A 21,416-nucleotide genomic window follows, 5' to 3' on the forward strand; every position below is an offset into this window, starting at 1 on the left:
AAAGGAAGCGTCTCGGAGATTTTCTGAAAGCTCTTGTTCTGTCCAAATAGAAGGCCAAGGCTCTCCTGATGTCCAGCGTATGGAGAATGGCTTCCCTATTATCCTGATGAGGTTTAGGATAAAAGGTTGGAAGTTGAATAAGCTCATTTATATGAAAAGCGGAATTCACGTTGGGAGTGAACTTCGGACGTGGTCTAAGAGTGACTTTGCCAGGGAAGAACACAGTGAAGCAGAGGGTCCGCCATCATATCTCCCCATCCTTCTTGCTGACGTAATGGTTATCAGGAACACAGTTTTCATTGAAAGGTGAGTTAACAAACAAGTGGCCATGGGGTTCAAATGGTGGTCAAGTCAGTCTTTTTAACACCAGGTTGAGATCCCATTGAAGAATAGGAAGTCTGGGTTGGGGAAGGAGGTTTGCTATGCCTTTGAGAAACTTCTTCATGGTCTGATGAGAAAAAATGGAATATCTTTCTACCTGCTGGTGGAAGGTTGCAATTGCTGCTATGTGAACTTTTAGCGAGCTGATATAGACACCCAGTTTCTTGAGAGTTAACAGGTAGTCCAGGATTACCAGCAGTGTGGTTGCATTCAGGGTGATGCCTTTGGGCTGACACCAGATTTGACATCTCTTCCATTTTTGTAGGTTAGTACGACAAGTAGCTCCTTTCCTACTGTGTAATAACACCCCCTGTACCTCCTCAGAGCAAGATGTCTCTGTGTGCTGGAACAACAAAGCAGCCAGGTTTTGAGTGGCAAAATCCACAGGTTGGGATGGAGAGTCCATCCCTCGTTCTGCGATAGCAGGTATGGAGTGACTGGAAGAGTCATCAGTGGACACAGTATCAGCTGTGACAGGTAAGGGTACCACATCTGCCTGGGCCAGGTGGGAGCAATCAATGTTTGCTTTCTCTCTTTTCACTTTCAACAGGACTTTCAGAATTAGAGGAAATGAGGGGAAAGCATAAAGAAGACCTTGTCCCATTGGAAGAGGAGAATTTCCCCCATGGAGTATCATCCAATCCCCACTCTAGAGCAGTACTGAGAACATTTCTTGTTCCAGTAAGTAGCAAACAGGTCTGTCAGTTTCCCACATTTCTGGAATATGTCGTGTAGGATCATCAAATCTATTTCCCAACTGCGGTCAAGTGGGAATTTGTGGCTGAGGTTGTCTGTTGTTGTGTGGTGGTACTCCTGACAAATAGGCCACTTATATTAAGACATTGTGGGAAATGCACCAGTTCCATAGCTTTAGTGCTTCCAGGCACAGGGAGTATGATCTGGTACCACCTTGATGGTTTATGTAATACATGCAGGCCACATTGTCTCATGACTTGTGTGCATGTCCTTGATCAACGGGAGGAAGTGAACACACGCATTTCTGACCACTCTGAGTTCGAGCCGTTGATGTGAAGGCACGTCTTGGATAGTGACCATTTCCCCTGCACCATGAGCCCATTGAGATGCACATCCCATCCTAGGAGGGATGCATTGGTAATCAGGCGTAATGATGGGGAAGGCCAAACAAATGGGATTTCCTTACATACGTTCACTGGGTCTTTTCACTAGTCCAAGGATTACTTGACCTTGGTGGGTATCAATAATAATTTGTTAATGCTGTCTCTGTTTGGCCTGTAAATTGAACTGAACCAGGCTTGGAAGCATCTTCTGTGTAGTCTGGCATGATCTATGACGCATGTGCCCTTGGCTATATGCCTCAGGAGTTCGAGGCAGTGTCCGGCTGAAATTTGGGGGCTGGATTGTACTGTCTCTAACAGAGTGGAGAGGCTGAGGAATCTGTGATGAAGGAGGAGAGCCTTCACCTGAATGGAGTCAAGGTCGGCTCCTACGAATTCTAGTCTTTGTATGGGTGTTAATGTCGAATTTTGCACATTGATTTGTAGGCCCAGATTCTGGAACAGGTTCAGTGTAGTCTGGGTGACTCACTGGGCTTCAGCGAAAGAGTGTGCCCTGAGAAAGCAATCATCAAGGTAAGGATTAATCATGATGCCCTGAAAGAGTAAGTGGTCCATCGCTACCAAGAGGACCTTGGAGAACACCCTGGGGACTGACAAGAGGCCGAAAGGGAGTACTTTGGATTGGTAGTTGTGTTGGCCTAGCATGAATCTCAGGTAATGTCTGTGACTTGGTATGATGGAAATGTAGATATACGCATCTTGGAGGTTGCAGGCTGAGAACCAAAATTCCTTTCTCTAATGATGGAATAATAATCAATAGGGTGACCATCTTGGAACTTCTGCACCTTGATAGAGCTACTGAGCACTCTGAGGTCCAATATGGGTCTCCAACCTCCCTTTTTCTTTGGTATTAGGAAGTAGCAAGAGTAGAAGCCTTTGTCTCTTAAATGCCCACACATAGGCTCTATGGCTTCTACACCAAAGAGATGGTTTACCTCCTGGCCTAACCGACTCTTGTGAGAAGCATCCTTTAAGAGGGATGGGAAAGGATTTTTGGGAGGAGGAGGAAGGAAACATCGATGGCGTATCTATCCTGGATGATCACCAACACCCATTTGTCGAGGGTTATCTGTTCCTGGGTGCTGCAGAACAGTTGACTGTCTCTGAAGGGATGGGTGGGGTTTTCCAGCATGAGATGACAAGGAGAATGTTCTACGGTACCTTGACCAACCTGTCAAAACTGCCACTTCAAGGTGGAGGACTGAGAGGAAGTTGGTTGAGATCCCAACTGCTTTTGCCTGGGGAATCTAGGCTTCTTCCTGCGGCTTGTAAGATCTTTGTGACAAGTACTGAGATGTGTATTGTGATGAGAGGGACTTCAGTGGTGGCTGAGGACTGTACTTTCTTCTATAGGCAGGAGTATAAATCCTGAGGGATCAAAGAGTTGCCCTAGAATCCTTCAACGTGTGAAGGGATGAGACGGTCTTCTCAGCACACAACTTCATCCCTTCAAAAGGAAGATCTTCCACTGTAGTTTGGAACTCTTTAGCGAAGCCAGATAAGTGAAGTCACAAAGCCTGTCTTACCACAATGGTCATGGAAATTAAGCATGCCACCATGTCAGCTGCATCTAGCACAGACTGGACATTTTAGGGACATTTTGGCCACCACTTAGCCCTTGTTGACTATGGCCTTGAATTAACCCTTGTGAGAATCAGGAAGTTGCTCAATAAATAAACCAAGTTTTGTATAGTCATGTTTTACCAACAAGGCTTGATAGTTTGCTACGTGGAACTGGAGGGTAGCTAAGGAATATGCCTCCCTGCCGAACAGATCCAAATGTTTCCAGTTCCAGTCAAAAGGGACTGATTGTGCACGCAGTTAACTCTAGGGGCCGCCAGCACCAATGATCAAATTGGAGGCAGGTGGGAAAAGAGAAATTCCATGTCCTTTGCTGGCACGTAATATGGCCAAATAAAAATACAAACCAAGTAACAAAGAAAAACCTTCAAGGGAAGCTAAAATTAGCAATTCTAAAAAGAGTTAATGATCCGCGAATGGACACCTCTGTCTCTAGCCAGGGGTGGTTGAGAAGGAACTGAAGAGGGTCACTCATGTGCGCTAACTAGCCTCATGGCAGACAGGGAGCAGAACATGCGGGACTGACTACTACCAGAGTTTTCCGATCAGCAACTCACTGACATAGACACACCTACAGTGGAGCACCCATAGGGATATTACTCAAAGAAGAATCACATTATTTCTTGAAATATCAAAAATATCCCTGAATACAAGATTCTGCATTCAAATTGCAGATTTCCAGGATGTATTTATCCCTGATATAATCAGAGCTATCACTGACTAGTGTCTATACAGCTGCAAGAGCAGAAGGCATTAATTCGTACCGTTTCCCATCCGGACCTGAATTGTTCTTACTTCTAGAAAAGGTATTTTATTTTCCAATGTGCTTTAGCACAAAAAAGAAAATTTAGGATTAACAGTCATCCCGATACTAAACACATCACTCTGAAATGGAGCAACTGGCCTTGCAACGCAGCAGCCATGTCTGAGACCAAACAATGGATCACATTTAGTTATATGGCATTGCAGTGGTCCCTCACTACTGGCAGACCGCAAGTGACAGACTTACGAGGGACAGCTCCAGCCCCTTGGGCGGGATGAAGCACAACAGTCTCTAGCCCCCAGCCACATGGCTGGGGCAGACAGCTACAAATAATCTGTAGAGGGGCTTTGGCTCCCTCTGGGTGGGGCAGAACCACAAATAGTTAGGGCTCTGGCCTGTGTTCAAGGCAGTCTTATATAAGCCCAGGCCCTCAAGCAGGGTAGAGCAGCAAACAAGTAGGGCTCAGGCATGGGTAAGCACCCAACATAGTCTACAGACTAACAGGCCTCCTGGCCGAAGGTGGGGAGGCTACCACCCCAGGAGTGGAGTGTCAGGGAGTAGGGGGACACAGGCCCACCCAACTCCATCGCATCCCAGCCCAGAGCCCTAACAGTGATCTGCCACTGGGTCAGCTGGGATTCCAGGCGCAACACCCTGACTCACTGTCTGGCTGCAGAACCAGACGAGTCTAGTCCCCCTGGGCTACTTCCTACCACAGTCTGGGTGTAGGGTCCTCTGGTCCAAAGATCCTCTATCTCCTTGGGGTATTCAGTCACTGGTAGCTCCGGCACCTTCTCGGTGTCCTCATCTGCCTCCCCTGACAGCAAGGCGTCTGTCCACTCCGGAGCTAGGCCAGGTTCTTGCAGAGGCATCTGCTCCCTAGGAGAGGCGTCTCTCCTCTCCTGTGGCTCAACAGCAACTGAGCTCCTGGGCTCTCCTTTTCTACTTCCTGTCTTGCCCTGGTACTTCCGGTGAGTGGGTGGGTCTGGCTCCACCCACCCAGGGGAGTGTAGTGTTCCCTCACACTCCAGTTTGGAGGGAGGCCACACTGCCTCACTGTAGGCATTTTTACAGCTAGATAGAAGGATAGCACCAGCAAATATCAAAACGACACAGGCACATTCTTAAAGGCAAAATAAAATAAGAGAAAATAAATTAATACACTTTTGTATAAATATTGGATTTTGACCTTTTCTGATGATTGAACGCAGTTTAGGATAGTTTTTGGAGGATTATTCAGTTTTGTTCAAAGGGATCTTGAGATTCACTCTTTTTGCGGGACAAGACACCAGCAAAACTCCTTCTGCCTGTGACCATATGTGGCTATTAGTAACTCCTGGGGGCACCTCACACAATTCTCCAACTCCCCTGGAAGGCAGCAAAAGAGGACACATTCACTGGTCCAGGAGTCTCTGTGATGGAACCAGCACCAGCCGCAGCAGATTGTTTAATGTGGAGAAGAGGGCCTAACTGTTGGGACGAAGGCATGGAGGCAAGTTGGAGTCACCTTGTGGAGTGACAGGGGAGGAACAATTACTAGGGTGTTCAACAGAAGCCGATGACAATTGTGAAGGGTAAGCAGATAGTACACTATTAGTGCTAGAATAAGAAAGTCAAAGAAACAATTGATGGGTATGGGTGGGACTGGAAGTAGCAGTAGTGTTGATAATATATATGGGGAAACATGGGATGGAATGAGGTTGGGTTAAAAATGTCAAGAGAAAAAATACCATTAAGGAAAAACCAAAGAGAACAAAATATAAATTTCCAACAGAAAAGCGTTAAGTAACTACTAGGCAGCAAATTGAGGTTATTATAAGGTCGGGGGGAAAGGAGAATTTTGATTCTGAAAGTAATAAACAATTTTGTGCTGCTTCCTTTCTCCACTCCCTTGTCTGTATGTTGTGCATTCGAACGGTAAGCTGCTCATTACAGGGATAAATCTTATTCTAGGTGCTATTTAAATAAAAACGATAGTAATCGGGTACAGAGCCTCCCATCAGCCAGTTAAATGCACAAGGAAAGACAAATTTTGGAGTCTTGTGGTGAGGATCTGATAGAATCATATAATCCTTATTGTACATATCCCTTCACAGATGTAACGGAACAAACCTAAAGCAGTTTCTTTGTCAATCTTCCTGTCATATCCCCATATCAAAAGCTTACTCCAGTAAGGAAGATTCTCTTTTTGAAGTCAAGGGTGCTGTTAAAACCCAATGTCTTTGTCATCAGGAAGATTACAAATATAAGAACTGAAGTGCTGTTCTGAAGAAATTGAGCTGGAAGCTCTTACATTAATACTCCATTTTCACCTGAAATACTCCATCCAGCAGGTGTTGATTCTACTGAGAAAAAATTAAGAGGGCTCTACTGCATCACTGAGACAGGTGGCTCATTATCCCACCTATATGTAAGAGAGGTGGGATGGGTCCTCTGTGGGAGAGAGAGGATGCAGTGTGTAAACTGAGCAGTCCTGAAGTAGAAATACCGGGATCAGCCAAACTGAGCAACAGGTTTTGTGCTGATCTTTGTTCTCTTATTTTTTTAGTTGTTAATAAAACCAGCCTTCTAGAAAGGGGATCAGTTTTACATTCGTACATGAATTGTAGTTGTAGAATAGGTTGGGAAATGAATCTGTTCATAATCACTACGTTGCTACTGACATGGTAGATTTGTTAGGCTCTTCTTTGTGTTTCAGTGATTACCTCCCACAGATTTTGTTTGATAATTACTTCATTAAATCTGTTATGAAACAGTCATATTTTTTGGAATTTTCTAAGCAATATTAATGCAGTGCTAAGTTATATTGGATTTCAACAGCTTTTCATATACAAGTTTATAACATTAAGAGAATTTACTTGTACATGTATAACTAACTATTAACAGCACGTGTTCAGCACTTGATTCAGGGGAATGAAGGGCCCACTCGTGCCAAGCAAATCAACTGCTGAAACCTTTTGATACACAGTATTATATTCACAAAAAGAAAAGGAGTACTTGTGGCACCTTAGAGACTAACAAATTTATTAGAGTATAAGCTTTCGTGAGCTACAGCTCACGAAAAAAAGTACTCCTTTTCTTTTTGCGAATACAGACCAACACGGCTGCTACTCTGAGTACTATATTCAGTTTGCTTTGGGGTTTTTTTTTTTGGGGGGGGGGGAGTTGGCTGAGCTTTCAACGTAAATTATATGCATACATTTATTCTGCTAACGTAGTCTCTGAACATTAGTGCAGTCTATTGAATCTAAGCACAGGACAGAGTCAGGAATTATTGAATTTTTCTCTCTATGCCAATTATTTGCCTTGTGATCTTGGACAAATTGTGAATCCTCATTTATAAAATTAGAATATATTTATCTTCAGAACGGGTGCGAGGTTTAAATAATGTTTGTAAAGCACTTTGAAAATGCACAGAACTATGCAAGTGCTAAGTATTATTAAAATTATGTAGATCTCAGTACCTCAACTTCATTTCAAAGTATGTATAGTTTCAATAGATGGAATTAAGCTGCTTCAGCAGTGTGCATACTGCATAAATAAATTATATATATATATATAAATTATACACACACACACACACACACACAATAGCATTGCAAACGTTAACAGAAAAATATAAGAGATAGCTTCTATACCCCATTGCTGAGTGACCCATAAAGATCTCTGCGGTCTGTATTCTCCTCTGTAACCATGAACAGCATTTAAAAATAAAGGATTAAAAAAATGTATTTTCAAATCACTTTCCCAACCAAAAAAAAGTGTTTTCTACTCAGCCTCCTGCTCCAACAGATGGCTACATGTGCAAATATGATTCAAATTCCTACACAGTTTTCCTTCCATTAATGCATTATTAATCGTTTTATATTAGTTAAATTATTATTTTCATATAAATCTTTCAGAGTTTAAAGGTTTAGATTATCTCCTCCAAGCCTCTTATGATCATGAAGTGGTTAAAGGAACAGACAAAAATACAGTAGCTCCTCCAATACCCAGATATGCTCTCATTTAAGGGTGTTAACAGGGGAGTGCTTATTTTTGCTGGGATTCTGAAAATAACCACAATGGAGGGAGATTTTAAAAGGCATAAATGGCGATTAGGTAAACAATTATTTTCAATGGGATTGGAGTGCCAAACTCCTTTAGGCTCCTTCGACAACCCCAGCCACTGTGCATACATCTCCATTCCTTTACATTCACCACCATAAGGTACCTCTGGTCCAGAGTAGCAAGAAGATCAAAACGTATTCAACTTGATTAGTTTAATGCCTGTTCCTGAAGCATTGGCTCTTGAAAAACTCCCACTGAACCGGGCCCTTTATTCATAAGATCCTGTATCCCTAATTTTTATGGCCAATGGCAAATCACAATTGAAAATGTGGATAAAAGTATGGCCACAGGTCAGAGCCCTCCTATGGCTTATTAGTTACCCAACACCAAAACCTAGTGTTGACTTCAAAGCATTTCCTCAGCAAATAGTATAACTGGTGATTCAGTAAGCAAATCTCCTAAACAAAGAATTATGTTCTCCTACATGTGTCCTTTGCAGTAAATACCTAAGAGACTGTATATGATCAAAACTGTTCACACATTAACTGCAATGACAATCGATGGGATAGAATGGGGCCCCCCAAAATATCAACCAATCACTTGGTAAAGACTCTGCTCAACACAGGTTCTTGAGCCAGTGAAAACTATGATTAAAGCTCAATTTGTGATTTAATAAAAGAAAATAAAAAATCCTCACTGTCAGATACAAATCTGAATTAAAAAGGGATATTTTAATTAATAAGAATTATGTGCAGCAAAAAGAATTATATGCATCACAGGTCTGAGAGCCTGACACGATCTGCTAAAATCAAAGTGGGTCCTTCCATTCTCTTCAGCGGACTTTGGATCAGGGCATGAGTGCCTCCCAAGGAAAAAAAAAAACAGATTCCTATAGTCTAATGGTCTGATTTTTCTTTCTACTTCCTCCAGAATAGTTGACGGTATGCTGCTTATTTATTTCCTCCTCCTCCCCCCGCAACTTCCTTTCCTACTACTCTCTCGTCCTTTTTGCCTTCCTTTTATTCTTCTTCTCTTCCACTCTCTCTCTTTTTTGAAGTTTTTAGTTGCCACTATGGAAAAACTAAGAAGATGTAATGAATTTTATATCTTGATCTGATAATGTTTTCCAAAGCGTTAGCTCTACTGCCAAGAAAGCCATCTCTCCTGTTCTCGCCACTGAGGTCAGCAGCTTCACATTTCCTCAAGAGCATAGCTTTGAAGGGAGATCAATGCCACAATGAAAGTTGTTCTAAGCTACGTTGGAGGAGTTCCATGGAGGACCCTTTAATATTAAACTCTGAGACCTTGGATTTGACCAGATATTCTGTGGGGACCCAATGTAGAGAGCTGAGCATCAGGGCTGTCAGCAACTGTTGCTGAGGCAACATGCTGTGTTATTCTGCATTAACTGATCTCTTTTAATGCTGGAGTGCTCATTCATTGCTGCAGTGAACTGCAGTAGTCCAGCCTGACTATTGTGGCCAGGTCTTTAATAGATGGGACCCAATCTTCCAGCTTCGCAAACAGAAGAAAGCATTCTTAGGGTTGTCACTATCTGCATGTCCAGCAGGAATGAAGAGTAAAGGTCCCATGGGTGTGCACTGACTTCACAAGCTAGAGGCAGACTCCCTCACAGGAAGATGAGAAAATAGCATTTGTTATATCTTTCATGTGTTTCCGTACTCCCGCAGACATCACCTCCATTTTGCCAAGGTTCAGCTTTAGTCACTGGCCTTTCATCCTTGATCTTGGCAAGCGGAAAGATACCCAGGAAATGTTGCTAACTGGGTCACAGGTAAGATGATGAGAGCTGGAGATCATATACACATGACTGGCAAGTGCATCTGTGGCTTCTCAACAATTTTCTCCCAAATGACTTCAAGCAGATGTCTAAGACGACAGGGGAGAAGACGGATCCTTGAGAAAGGTTACAACTATCCCAGTAGTAGTAGAGTCATTACAAAACTTAAGCCTAATTTCCCCTATACTTATTTCCCCCTACTCCCCCTTTTTTAGTCACACCTTGTCAAGTGACTGAAATGAGTCACCTCATTACCACTTTAAAAGTTATTTTTCCTCCCTTGTATCCTGCTGTTAAGTGAATTGTCTTGTTATATTGACCTCACACTTGGTAAGGCAACTCCCATCCTTTCATGTATTTATACCTGCTCTTGCATTTTCCACTCCATGCATCTGATAAAGTGGGTTCTAGCCCACAAAAGCTTATGCCCAAATAAATTTGTTAGTCTCTAAGGTGCCACAAGGACTCCTCATTGTTTTATCCCAGTAGAGGAGACTATGACTATTTTAGTCAGAACATTCAAATCAGGAAACCTTGAATGTTCTGGTAGAAAAAGGACAGTGCCTGAATTCTGAAAATAAAAAGAGAGAAAAGGCATTGAAGTGGACTCTTAAAGAACTAGGAAAAGATATGATTGAACTTTGAGCGTTTCTGAAATAGCTAAAAGAGACTGCATAAAGGCTAGGATGGAAAAAGGACTAAAAAAGTCATTTCTTCTCAGGTTTGAACACAATTCAGAATTCTGAGACTTTTCTACCCCAACTTAGCTCCTTTGAAACAGCATCTACCACTGCCTTTTTGGTCGGTTATCATACCAGGACATTCATCTTCTGATCATAAAGTGGCCACAAAGTTTGAGAGTTCAGCTGCAGCTGCACAAATAAGTAAAAAGAAAGCTATCCATGTTTGTGTTTGAGTCTCACACATCTTTTTTTTTAAATAAGTGATTGTTCTCTACAATTTGGGATGCAAAATGAATGACCTGAATACAATATGCTTCAGATTTGGAATGAAAAAAATCTTTAGAGAATTTTCCAGAAGCTTCTGCATATTTCTCTTGGCCTTGCAGTAACTTTCAAAGCAAAAAGGTGTCTAAAAAAACAATACGATTGGTTTATCGGTATCTAATGTACTGCACTAAAAAAAAAAAAAAAAAGCAAAATTCCCCACAACCACATTACACCCCTACCCAAAACTAAGGATTCTGCTAGATGTTGTAATGAAACCATAGTATTGAGATTATGCTGAATATCATGAACTCTGCAGTTTATCTTTTTTCTTTAACATAAAAAATGTAAAAAGGAAAGATTTTAAACTGATGGTGGCTGCAATATGAGAGCTCATCATGAATGAGCATAGCTGTAATCGCATAAAATTACTTCTGTTAAAGGTTTAAAAACGGTATATTTGCAGTTTGATTTCCTATAAAATTATATATTTCAAAAGAAGAGTAGGAGACGGTGCTGCCTCAGATTGTTTCTTTGGAAATACTTATTATGGTGGATTTATTACTGTGCTAAAAAAGCCACTCTAGAAAAATCTAGAATTACAGCAATTTGGAAAATTTATAAACTTGTCCCAAAGGCAATAATATATATACACAGTACAAGAAAATGGGAATGAAAAGCTAGATATTTACCGCCAGGTAAAGAAAGGGAAGAGAAACCATATATTTGAAGGAATCCTTTCACAATATACAAAGGACTAAGCTGATGTTTCAAGGGGGGAAACTATTCGGATATAAATCGGGGGAAAGGTAGCAGGGTATAATCAATAAAACAGCCCTCAGGAGTCTATCAGTGAAATTGACCGCCTTTCTAATAGAGAACCTTCCTCTTATTGCACTAAAGGAAAAGAAATGCTGGCTTCCAGCATTTTTCTAATACAATATAGACTTCAGCTAAAGGAATTCTAGTTCAGAAAGCAAAATACATTGGACTTTAGAATTTAAATCAGGTGCTAAATCTTTCCCAAATCCAGTAATAGACTTTGGGGGCAGTTCCTAAGCATCACAGACTTTAGTGCATACCTGTATTTTCATTAGATAAATCTAATGCTCTCATTTTCCTTTCCAGAAGTCTTGTGAGATATTGATCAATCTGGATGAAATACCAACCATTATGGTATGAGCTGCACTCAATGGAATTTTGAGGAAAACAACTGTTAATCAAACCAAGTTCATAAAATAGGCATGGCATAGCCTCGAACCCAACCTCAATCTCTTCTTGTCTTGCAAGAACTTTGCTGAATGGAGAGGGGGTCTGACAAATAGTCTGAGAAGTACTCAAGGACGACTTCTTTTATTTTGGATTACCAGGGGCTTTAGGGTACATTCCGAGGCATTCCAGAAAGTCTACATTTTTAGATAGGGATTGTTAGCATTTTATATTCTGCAACATTAACTTAAGATAATGTTGTCACAGGGACTGCTTGACAAATTGCAACTGATCACACCTGATGACTAAAGGCAAAATGTGCTGCAAGCTACACCATGCAGGAGGCTTTCTGATTGAGCAAGGATTTTCCTTGATGATATCTGTAATAGTGGATTGCACTAAAGCTTTGTGACTCTTTCTATCAGTGTCTGAGCCAAATAAGGTTGTGAGTGGTTATGAATATTTGTTCTGCAGAGTAATCAAAAGCTTTTTTAGAGTACTATCAATTCTCTTCTCCATAGGCGTCTCAGGGAAACAAGAATTGTCTTCTAATGGCAGAGAACCCTTACTTGCATGGGAAGCAACTTGTAGGTCCACTTTCAAAGAAGCTTCAAGCAGATTTTGCTTTTATCTGGGGAGTCCTCAGTTTAGAAACATTGTTAGAAAAAAACATTTAGAATCCCGAGTTTATCAGAGTTTACCCAGCAAGGTGAATTGGAACTATGCTTGTCTGAGTATTTTCCTTGTTGACTTTCAGGCCTTCTGAATGCTTCCTGGGGTGTTCTAGGGAGATTTTAGATCATCTAAGATCTAACTTTTTCAAGTTCTTTCTATATGAATTCTGAGGAATCAAGGAAGAATCTGAAAAAATCCCTACTTTTTCCACAAATAATGATATTATGGAAACAGTTCTCTTTACCATCCTTACCTCAGCTAAATAGAAGATTAACATTATCCTCTGATCATCTAGATCAGTGGTTTTCAAACTGCAAGTCGCAACACAGTACTGGGTCACAGAACATAAGGCACTGGGTCGCAGCGGCTCTGGTCAGCAGTGCTGATGGGACTTTCAATGGCCCGGTTAGCAGTGCTGCCAACTTAAGGCAGGCTAGGGTCCTACCCTTTCTGACACCGCACTGCACCCTGGAAGTGGCCAGCAGCAGATCTGACTCCCGGGGGGAGGGCGCTGCTCCCGCCCAAAGCATCGGCTCAGCTCTCCCATTGGCCGGGAAACGAGTAGGGGGCGGTGCCTGCGGGCAAGAGCTGGGTGTAGCCACTTCCGCCTAGGAGACAGACCTGCTGCTGACTGTTTCTGGGGCACAGCGTGGTCCGCAGTGCCAAGACAGGCAGGAAGCCTGCCTTAGCACCCCCGCTGTGCTGCTGACTGGGAGCCGCCTGAGGTAAGCCCAGGCCCCAACCCTGAGCCCCCACCCAAACCTGGAGCCCGCTCTCACCCCCAAACCCCTCATCCCTAGCTCCGTTGGGTCACGGGCATCAACCATTTTCTTCAACTGGGTGGCCAGAAAAAAAAACTTTGAAAACCACTTATCTAGATGGTCTTGGCTTTTCCAAGAAGCTTACAAGTGATTATTTGGGGGTGATGGGAAGTGGCCTGGAGAGGGAATGCCTTGGCATGACGAAGTGACTCATGTCAGGAATCCCCTTAGTTTTATCTACTTGGGGAAGGACCTCATCTTTTCACTTGTTTAGAAGGTGCCTAACACCCGTTGGGCCATATAGCAATAAACTAAAATTAATAATTACAAAACCAGAGTGACTAAGGAGCCTGAAGAGGTACCCTCTAATAGATATAGGCTTATCTCACATGGTTACAAATGGGTTGTAGCTATGTAATGGAACCACACACTGAACAGCTAGATAATCTTTATGAAGCATTCAGCAGTGTCTCTCCCTTAAACCATGCTTGTCAGACATATTCACGTTTACCAAGTTATGTTTTTAACTTTTCTGCAGATTTCTCCTGTGTCTGTGTTAATTTGGAATCTATGTTAACTAACCAACAGTTTAAGAAAACCACCACCAAGATTTTCATAAAAGAAGTTCTAAAATGTCCTTGGTTTAATTCTTAATCTCAAGAGTAAGAGCTTGAAAGTTCAAGAAGAGGAAAACGTACAGATAGGTAACATACATTGAACGGAATTGCTGGTTTTATTTTCATATATGAAAAGATAAAGAAAAAGCTTTTTTTAAGGAAATCTGAAAAACACTGAGTCTGCAATGTTGTTGTAGCCATGTCGGCCCCGGATATTAGAGAGACAAGGTGGGTGAGGTAAGCTTGAAAACCTGTATTCTCTTACAAACAGAAGTTGATCCAATAAAAGGTATTACCTCACCCACCTTGTGTCTCTAAACATTGAGTCTGACAGAAAAGTTTAGGAGATGTAAAAACAGCGCTGTTATTCAGCGAATTGTTACACCACCTTTACCCTGCTTTACCGTTTGCTCAAAGAAAAAAAAAATCCAACTCCTTCTTTAAAGTTTCTAGACTTTGCTTTCAGTTCGTTGAAGGAGTGAAACACAAACAGTCAGAACATTTGATCTATTACAGGGTGAAGAAAACTTGTGGTGCATTTCTTATGCTGAGAATGGTGAATAGCAGTTTAAGCCCGGGAAAATATATCAGTCAAAATCAGCTTGTAGCTGAAGTAATTCTTTAAACAGAAATGCCTGAGATTATCCTAGCTGACCAAAGAGAAGACTCTTTCTGATACCCTTAAGAATGTAAATTGGGGTTTGAATACAGTGTGTAACAGGTAGTTTATATCACTCACATTTAATTCACATGTAATAATATAGTACATTGAGGAGAGAATCTTAAAGAATATATATTTAAGAAAAAGACACACCTAGAAAATAACTCTGAACAATTAAGATTTTATAGAATAACCTAGATATATGCCTAACTTGCCCCCCCCCACTAAGAACATCCACACCCAAAATAATCTGCTACAAACCTAGAGGTTTCAGAGTAGCAGCTGTGTTAGTCTGTATTCGCAAAAAGAAAAGGAGTACTTGTGGCACCTTAGAGACTAACAAATTTATTAGAGCATAAGCTTTCGTGAGCTACAGCTCACTTCATCGGATGCAGCTCACGAAAGCTTATGCTCTAGTAAATTTGTTAGTCTCTAAGGTGCCACAAGTACTCCTTTTCTTTAAACCTAAACAGTGAGTAGATATTAATACTATGCTTCACCATCAAATTACTACTGTACTAGTTTTGCCACCATCTACTGTATTTCTACAAGTAATTTTTACCTGCATTGCTTTATACAACATGCGAATGTTAGACATGCATTTCTGCTAAGATGAAATTCTGTTTTTGACATTATCTCAGTGTAAAAAATATATTTCTTTACTGTATCATTGCTTTCCCAGCTGTTCTTATTTACTGATTAAAATATACTATAGAACAGAAAAATGTTTTAGTTTAATTAAATTTTAGTTTAAAGTCAGTCTCTGGCTTGATGCAGAACTCAAAATATTACCTGTCAATTAATATCACCAACAATATTTCAAATTGCTATGCCATGTTATGGTTATGTTATCCTTACTGCTTGTACTGCTCATAACTGAGTAAGGTTTTGGGGGGGGGGGTTTATGAGCATGCTGCTGCTCCAAGCTTTCATACTTGCTGAAATATTCTACTGGATCTAAAATGCTGCCAATACACTTCTACATCAGTTATTCAAGAACGACCACTGACAATGACTACATTACTTTATAAACATGAAAACAAAACAACCAAATGGCTAACCAATCAAGAAGATGCATTCCATATGACAGAGGTCAGCGTATTTCAAGATGGTTCATGGTATATTTTCCCATATTAAGCAAATCTCTAATTTACTAAAGACATATATTCCAGTCAGATCTATCAGGATACAGAGACTTGTTTGCAGAAATGAAAAAGTGGCTGGTCACGTCCTTCACTCACTTGTCCCAGAGGGCAGTCAGCCAAGCATACACCAGCAAAATTCTCTATATTGTCCTCTTTATACTATAATAAATAAAGCTGTTTAGGAGATCAATAGAGCAGTAGCAAAAAAAAAAAAAGCATACCTTTTCCCTACCTTTTTACTGATATTTATAAACCAAAAGCAATATTTAGGGAGTCTCACAAGGCTATATGCTGAATAGCCTCATGTGGCATTCCGTGCTAACCACCACATTCATCTGTCTAGGCTTTCAGTGTTCAAAAAAACCCACCACTGACATGCACAGAATGAATCCTGCTCAAGTTGGAAGCATGTGATAACTCGGGCTCTGGTTTAACAGGAGATCCCAGTACTCAATTAATCTTGTATTTTAAACAAACACCATCTTACCGTTTTGCTGTTGTCAGATTCAGGTCAGATTCACCTGCAACTCTTAAACATATCTCTAGCAATGTTAGTGTTTGCAGTCAGTCTCGGCTCATTCAGCAACTGAATTCACATCTTTCTGCATTAACAAGCTGAAATGGTACGGCTGTACTACAGCTAAGAAAGGGGGAAATCTAAAGCAGAAAACAAAGCAATCCCTAAAGGCAGGATAATCCCAGTAGAGCGTAATATAAAAAGTTACAGGTGAACACGGAAAGCAGAAGTATTGCTGATGAAATTTAGACAGAGAATTATGTTCATTCTGAAAAGGTATTTTAAAAAATAGGATGGACTTGCCTGTGGAGTTCCCAGGAAGGCAGACTACCCAGTCTCTGCAGCAGCATTGCAGCCAAAGTAACCATGCATATGCTGTCTAGGCAATTTACAGCAGTGTCTTTTTGAAAAGATATTGATTTACAATGCGGTGCTGTTTCAATGGAACATAGAACTGGAGCCAAAATAGCTAACGATGATTTTATAGAAATACAGAAAAAACATTTAATCAAAAGAGTGCAACTTGTCGTGCCCAATTCAATTATTTCCCTAGTACAGAAGGAAATCAGTAGTGTCCTAGTGACAAATGATATTAAAACAATAATGAAAAGCATCTGGAAATGAATGCTAGGGATACTATGGCTCAATTTAATGCATTTATATATAGCTGATGTGCCTTGCCTATGCCGACCTCCTTTCCCATGGACCATAATAAAATTAAATATCAAATTAAGCATCTCTAAAGTATGTAACTACCCAAAAATGAACAAGTAATTACAGCTTTATAATGATCAACCTTAGCATATAATAAAGAATATATAAAAATACTTTCAAAGAATAACTAAGCAGCAGTGCATCTATGCTGAACTCACTGCTGAGCCTTACTGAGCCTGGGCATGGTACGTGGGAAAAGAGATCTGCATGGGCAAGGCACACTGACTATGATATCTCAAAAAGGATGTTCTCTGTGTGTGTATAAATCTCCCAATTGTATTTTCCACCAAAGGCATCCAATGAAGTGAGCTGTAGCTCACGAAAGCTTATGCTCAAATAAATTTGTTAGTTTCTAAGGTGCCACAAGTCCTTTTCTTTTTTACCAATTTTTCTGTATCCACTGCTCTCATAGCAACCCCTACTGGTCACTGGGTCTGTGTTTGGTACTGACTTCAAGGAAATCTCCCCTGCCAGAGATGAGGAACTGCATCCTGGATTGACTGACAGAGGAAAGGGATTAGCAATAGGTGAAAGCCAAAACAGAAGAAGAGGCTAAAATGCAGTTCACCCTACATGGCTTAATGCACTTACAAAATAACTTCTCTGCTTCACTCTGAGTATGGGAAAATCTTAACCCAGAACAACAAAATATGCAGGACAACTAATGATCTGAATGCAGGCCCAATTTACACTCCATGCAGTCCCACTGAATTCAGCAAAGCACTTAGCACACAGTCTCAAGTCTATTCCCATTCTGAAGAAAAGTCTTAAGAACATGTTTGAACTCCTACATATGCCCACATCCCACTGAAGTCAATGAGACTTAAGCATATGTTTAAGTGCTTACTAAATAAAGGCCTAGATGTGTTAATGAACTGATTAATCTTGTCTGGCACTAGCAGCTGCAATGACTGTCAGAAAGCTTGAATAATGTCATGCCATCTCCATAAGATGCTCAAAGCATGAAATATGATCTTCAAAAGTTTTTCTTTCCATCATCTACTTCCTAATCCCAGTTACCAATTCCATGTTACAGATCACTTTGAGTTAGTTAATTTAGTCTTCTTCGCAGCAGATCATCTTTCAGGACCATTTTATGTGAAGAAAGAAAAGCTTCAGCTCCTGGTAGAAGACACAGAAAATGTTTCTCCTAGACTAGACTAGACTAGACATGAAGGAAATGAGAGACTGGCAACTAGAGTAGTTATGTTATGAGAGAAGAAGGTTAAAAAAAAAGCTAGGTCAGTATCGCAGTTGGAAATCAGACATCTATGGAAGAAAAAGTATTTATCTGTGCCCTGCAAGTCTATTTAAGATTGAAGGTTTTGATGCAGTAGACTATAAATAATTTGCCTCATAGGATACTGGACTGAGGAAGTGGCCAGAGATAAGAAGGTGGGGGAAGCACTGATAGTGAACACCTACCACGCTATCAGTGCACGCCTTCAGTTATATCTGGTAAAACACTTGGCAAAAACACTAATGAAAAACCTCTAATGAAGATCTGAGACCTCAGTGCCCCAAAAGCATGGGCAAGCGGAAGAAGATCAGGACAGCTCAGAACAACACCTCTACATTCTGAGGATCCATACCTAGAAAACAGACAGTTAAAGAGGTCCAGCACTGGTCAAACAGGCATTTATACACCTGACATTCTGAGCATAGAAACAAAGCTCAGGCTGAAAAGCTCGTCAACCCAACTGTCTGAAAAACAGCTTCAGAAACCACGTTTGACACCACCCATTTACTGTTCCAGATACCAGAAAAGAGACTGATGCCACACAAAAAAATGGGATGTAGGAAGAAAGAGATGAGGAGCAATGAGAAGGAGATTGCAAAAATTCTGGTCTGGTGAAGGGAAAGAGATGGAGGAGGCCAAGAGCAAACAGATCAGGAGTAATATTAGGGAGAAAATGGTTGGTCTGAGGAAGTAAAGAAGGTGTGATGAAAAGAGAGCATGGTAGTAGGAAAAAAAGAGCATACTATTGGGACTAGCATAGAAGAAATGAACCAGAGAGAGTGCAAAAAGAACTCAAGAATTAAAGAGAGACAAAAAGAAAGATGAGAGAAATGAGAGATTGAAAATGAAATTTGAGCAAAAAGGAACAAGCAAGAGGACTGTATTTTGAAAACCACTGATTTTTATAATTTTTATTCATACTTTTACATGTATTGTACTTCTCTGGCACAAATGGAAAGGAAAAGGCAGGGAAGGGAATTGAAAAGCAAATTTTGTTGAAATGGTACCATTATATTGTCTGCCAGTGGCAGACCCAGCACTTATTTCAGGCAGCTATATGACTTCAGTGTAAATAACTTATAAATTAATAAATAAATAATAAATGATTAAAAACAAACAGTAATAAGTCACCAGGACCAGATGGTTTTCACCCAAGAGTTCTGAAGGAACTCAAATATGGAATTGCCAGAACTACTATCTGTGGTATGCATCTTATCATTCAAATCAGCTTCTGTACCAAGTGACTGGACATAGATTATGTTGTATCAATTTTTTTAAAAGGCTCCAGAGGCAATCCTGGCAATTACAGACTGGTAAACATATCTTCAGTACCAGGCAAATTGGTTGAAACTACAGTAAAGAACAAAATAATCAGACTCGTAGATGAACACAATTTGTTGGGGGAAGAGTCCACATGGATTTTTTAAAAGGGAAATCATGCCTCACCAATCTCTTAGAATTATTTGAGGGGGACAACAAATACACGGACAAGGGTGGTCCAGTAGATAATAGTATATTTGAAGTTTCAGAAAGCTTTTGACAAGCTCTCTCACCAAAGGGTCTTAAGCAAAGTAAGCAGTCATGGGATAAAAGGAAAGATCCCCTAATGGATCAGTAACTGGTTAAAAGACAGGAAGCAAAGGGTAGCAATGAATGGTCCATTTTCAGAATGGAGAGATGTAAATAGCGGTGTCCCCCAGGCGTCTGTACTGGGACCATTGCTGTTCAACATATTAATAAATGATCTGGAAAAAGGGGTAAACAGTGATGTGGCAAAATTTGCAGACAATATAAATTTACTCAAGATAGTAAAGTCCAAAGCAGACTGCTAAGAATTACAAAGGGATCTCTCCAAACTGGGTGACTGGGCAACAGAATGCCAGATGAAATTCAATGCTGATAGATGTAAAGTAATTTAGTTATCACTCAAGACAGATCTTGGCGTCATTGTGGATAGTTCTCTGAAAACATCTGCTCAAAATGCAGCGGCAAAAAAAAAGTTAACGGAATGTTAGGAATCATTAGAAAAGGGATCAATGAGAAGACAGAAAATATCATAATACCAATATATGAATCCATGGGACGCCCACACCTTGATTACTGCATGCAGTGCTGGTCACCCCATCTCAAAAATGCTGTTAGAATTGGAAAAGATACAGAGAATGGCAACAAAAATTATTAGAGGGATGGAACTGCTTCCATACAAGGAGAAATTTAAAATAACTGGGCCTTTTCAGCTTGGAAAAGAGATGACTAAGGTGGGGGCGGGGGGTATGATACAGGTCTATAAAATTGTGAACAGTGTAGAGAAAGTGAATAAGGAAGTATTATTTACACAAGAACTAGGTCACCCAATGAAATTAAAAGGCAGCAGATTTAAAACAAACACAAGGAAGTACTTCTTCGCACAACACACAGTCAACCTGTGGAACTCACTGCTAGGGGAAGTTGTGAAGGCCAAAAATATAACTGGGTTCAAAAAAGAACTAGATGAATTCATGGAGGCTGTTAGCCAAGATGGTCAGGGAAGTAACCCCCATGCTCTGGGTGTCCCTAGCCTCTGACTGTCAGAAGCTGTGAGAAGCTAGGGATGGGGCTCATTCAGTAATTCCCTCTGAAGCACCTGGCACTGGCCACTGTCGGAAGCCCGAATACTAGGCTAGATGGACCATTGGTCTGACCCAGTATGGCCGTTCTTATGTTGTATTTACACTAACAAAGGGAGCTGTGCTGCAAGAGGGCTAACTCCCATGGTCCATTCCTCAGCTGTGACTGAACACAGTTTGGTTACTAGCACAGAACATATTTTGATGCTGTCTGTGGTAACAAACTATTTTAGCCCATAGATGAAAGATGGAACTGGAAAGCCAAATAAAGGTGGTGCTGACAGCAAATGAAGCATTCAGTCACAACTGAATTTTATCAGCCTACATAACTGGTGTTTCTGGCAGTTTGTGAGCTCTGTGCAGAATTGTTTTAAGAAACTTTTTCTGATCTACTGCTACTTTATCATCAAACAATCTTCATTATACCTTAATAAATTGCTTAGGTTTCCAAAAACAATTTGGAAATTTATTAAAAATATTGTGCAACAGCCTTTACGCTCTCATCATCATAAATGATGCTACCTTTTGGATAGATAATCATACCAGCAGGAGATTCCATAATGCTAACTGTAAGTTGAGAATATCCTTCAAGTGCACTTCAGAGTTAGTTCATAGTGGGGCTAACAACTTCTGAGCTTTCTGGGCTAAGCA

The 21,416-nt window shown here is 40.7% G+C and overlaps 1 protein-coding gene across 5 annotated transcripts in view; it reads right to left on the reverse strand.

Moving 5' to 3' along the window:
• CDK14 (cyclin dependent kinase 14) overlaps positions 1–21,416 on the reverse strand; it is a 512,169-nt gene that overhangs the window by 377,981 nt on the left and 112,772 nt on the right. Inside the window, exon 1 of one of the 5 annotated variants that reach the window (XM_043509345.1) lies at positions 16,509–16,621. The exons of 2 other annotated variants lie outside the window; for them this stretch is intronic. The gene's annotated coding sequence lies outside the window, so the exon portion shown is untranslated. Of the gene's footprint in view, positions 1–15,920; positions 16,054–16,175; positions 16,312–16,508; positions 16,622–21,416 lie in introns of those variants that run through there. 2 more of the 5 variants (XM_038392687.2, XM_043509344.1) reach the window with 2 other exon arrangements.

Source organism: Dermochelys coriacea, chromosome 2 (genome assembly GCF_009764565.3).
Source record: "Dermochelys coriacea isolate rDerCor1 chromosome 2, rDerCor1.pri.v4, whole genome shotgun sequence".
NCBI lineage: Eukaryota > Metazoa > Chordata > Testudines > Dermochelyidae > Dermochelys > Dermochelys coriacea.